Source organism: Gossypium arboreum, chromosome 4, assembly GCF_025698485.1.
Source record: "Gossypium arboreum isolate Shixiya-1 chromosome 4, ASM2569848v2, whole genome shotgun sequence".
In the NCBI taxonomy this organism is placed as follows: domain Eukaryota; kingdom Viridiplantae; phylum Streptophyta; class Magnoliopsida; order Malvales; family Malvaceae; genus Gossypium; species Gossypium arboreum.
In genome coordinates this window covers 51441187-51444376 of record NC_069073.1, presented here as the reverse complement: position 1 = coordinate 51444376, position 3190 = coordinate 51441187, and the positions used below count along the sequence as shown (strand labels likewise).

Below are 3190 nucleotides of genomic sequence, written 5' to 3'. Positions count from 1 at the left end.
TATTCTGTATACACACCTCCTCCACTTGAGTCACACCTCATTACTAGATGTACCTGCGTAGAAACAAGTAAACCATCAATCTTTTTATTGAGAAGTTATACCTAATTTGACACCATAGTAACTGAGTCGACGTTATAAACGACGGCCATTTTTGTTGGCTTAGTCCTTATGACTTGCCACTGATAATTATTTAGTGACATTTCTTTAATGAATTCATAAGCCTCTTCAAGTGTTTTGTTGTTGATGGTTCCTCCAGTAGCTGCGTCAACCATTTGCCGAGTCAAGGGATTCAGACCATTTTGGAATGTTTGTACTTGAAGCCAAAGCGGTAACCCATATGAGGGCACCTTCGCAATGGATCCTTGTATCTCTCCCATGCATCGTAAAGTGTTTCTAAGTCCATCTGTACAAAAGAAGAAATATCATTATGTAACTTAGTCATTTTAGTCGGCGGAAAATATTTTAGTAGAAATTTTTCGGTCATTTGTCCCCAAGTAGTAATTGACCCTCGTGGTGACGAGTTCAACCATTGTTTATCTTTGTTCCTCAATGAAAAAGGAAATAACCAAAGACGAATGGAATTATCAGAAACGCCATTGATTTTAAATGTATCGCAAAATTCCAGAAAGTTTGCTAAGTGAGCGTTGGGATCTTCATCCTGCAAACCATCAAACTGAACAAACTACTATATCATTTGAATTGTGTTAGGTTTCAGTTCAAAAGTATTTGCAGCTACAGCCGGTCTAACTATGCTAGATTCAATTCCTGTTAGAGAAGGTTTAGCATAATCATACATAGTACGTGGAGCAGGATTTTGATTAGCCGAAATTGCATGAGGTAGCTGATTGTCTTGGTTTTCAGCCATCTCTTTGGTTGGGGGTTGAGTATTGTCTTCTTGCTCATTTTTTATGTATCTTAAGCTTCGCCTTATTTCTCTTTGGTTTCTACAAACTGTACGATCAATTTCTTCGTCAAAAAGTAACGATCCTGACGGGTTTCTTCTAGTCATAAACTAGGAAAACCTGCCAAGAGAAAGAAAAAGTAAATTAATTAGTAATAACTAAATTGCAAGAAAAAATAAATGGCTAAAGTAATAAAAATTGAGTATTCCTAATATTTTAGTTCCCTGGCAACGACGCCAAAAACTTGATCGCGTGATTCGTAACAAGTAATAAATAACTATAATGAAGATGAAACCTAGACTAACTATTATCGCGATGTAGGCAAGTGTACCTATCGAATAGTAGTATAGTTTTAGCAAGACCGGATTATCGAACCCAAAGGAACTAAAAGTACTAGTAATGACTGTCTTTTTATTATCTAGCCTAAGAATAAAAGGGTTTGTTTTAATTAACTGATTATCTAAACTAAGAACGCACAGAGAAAAGAATTGGGGAATTGCTTTTGGGAAAATCAATTGACTTGAGACAATACTTAAGGAAAAATCCACCTAGACTTTACTTGTTATTCTTGCTTCGAATCGGATGATTTATTCATTCAACTTGTTCCGTAGAGATCCCTAAGTTATGTTATTATCCCTATTCAAGACTAATAACGTCTAATCCCTAGATTGAATAGCCGAGACTTTTCTCTAATTAACACTCTAGGGTTGCATTAACTCGATCTACGGATCCCCTTATTAGGTTTCACACTAATCCGGCAAAATCTTGTCACCCTATTTCTAGGCGCGCAATCAACTCTGCTTAATTATGACAAATGTACTCTTAGACAGGGTCTATTCCTCCTCTGAATAAGAGCGTGTCTTGAATCAATATCTTGGGATATCAAAACAAGAATTAAGAACACATAATTTAGAACAAGTTAAATATTTATCATACGATTCAGAAAATAATAACAAGATTCGTCTTATGTTTCATCCCCCTTAGGTATTTAGGGGTTTAGTTTATAACTAAATAAGAAAACACCTCAGAAGTATAAAGAATACAAAACATAAAGAAAACCCAAAACTCCTGAAGGGAAATTGAGGAGAGATCTTCAGTCTTGATAATGAATTCGCCTTCCGAGATGGATCAATTGGCTTCCTTGGGGTAATTCTTTACCCCCTTCTCCGTCTCCCTTTCCTTCCTCCTCTAGGGTGTATTTATAGGCTTTGGAATGCCTAGAAGCCCTCAAAATTAGCCTTTTCTGAATTGGACTCAACTTGGGCTCGGTAGGGACACGCCCAGGGTCGATTACTTCAGGCCGTGCTCGAGCCTGCCAAATTGACATGGTCGTCTGGTCTGCCCATTTGAGGAGGTCCAGGCCATGTTGATTTCATACTTTGGACCATTTTCTCCAGTTTTGGCCTGTTTCTCGTTCCTTTTGCTCTCCTATGTTCTCCTAGGTATAAAACATGAAACTAAAGCATTAGGAACATCTAATTCACCAATTCTAATGACAAATCATCCATAAAATGCATTAAACATGGGATAAAAATATGTATAATTTACGGTTTATCGCACGGGTAGAGACACGGCTGTGTGTCTCAGCCGTGTGACAGGTACATATTTAGGACATGAGTGTGTGCCCAGGCCGTATGAACCCTGCACTTAATTTTGAGAATTTAATTCACCACATGGCCGAAGCACACAAGCATATGACTTGGCCATGTAACCCTGATTGTATGATGACTACAGAGTTACACGGGCTGAGGACACAGGCGTGTGTAACAACACGACCTACCCACACGGACGTGTGACTCCCAAAGTAGGAAAATTTTGCTAAGTCATCCTAAAGTTTTCTAAAGTCCTCGGTTAATCTCGAATTACCTTCAATTTATGTTTTGGGCCTCGTAGGCCCTTATAAGGGACAATTTGCATGAAATTGAAAAGTTTTAAATTTGAACAAAAATTTTATGGTTGGTTTTGTGTGAATGTTATTTTAGCCCGGTAATGCCTCGTACCCTATCCCGGCATCAGATATGGGTAAAGGGTGTTACATTTAGTGGTATCAGAGCTATGGTTTAGTCGATTCTTGGACTAACGTAAGATTTGTACGAGTCTAGCTATACATGCCATACATATATTATGATAGTTTGACGACTCTTGGCAATTTTAAAATGTATTTTCATATAGTCAATGGATCTCGACAGAGCAATGGCGAATGATGTAGAAAGCAATGAGCCTACCCCTGCTAAAGGGGCAGTGCCAGTTGAGAGTAGACTCGAAACTGTTAGTAAATGAGAAGATGG

General features: G+C 38.1%; 1 non-coding gene across 1 annotated transcript; it reads left to right on the top strand.

Moving 5' to 3' along the window:
* The first annotated feature begins 330 nt into the window (after window positions 1–330).
* On the top strand, window positions 331–435 carry LOC128292046 (small nucleolar RNA R71). Its single transcript, XR_008282030.1, has one exon. It is a non-coding gene; the product is annotated as a small nucleolar RNA R71 (small nucleolar RNA).
* The last annotated feature ends 2755 nt before the right edge of the window (window positions 436–3190 follow it).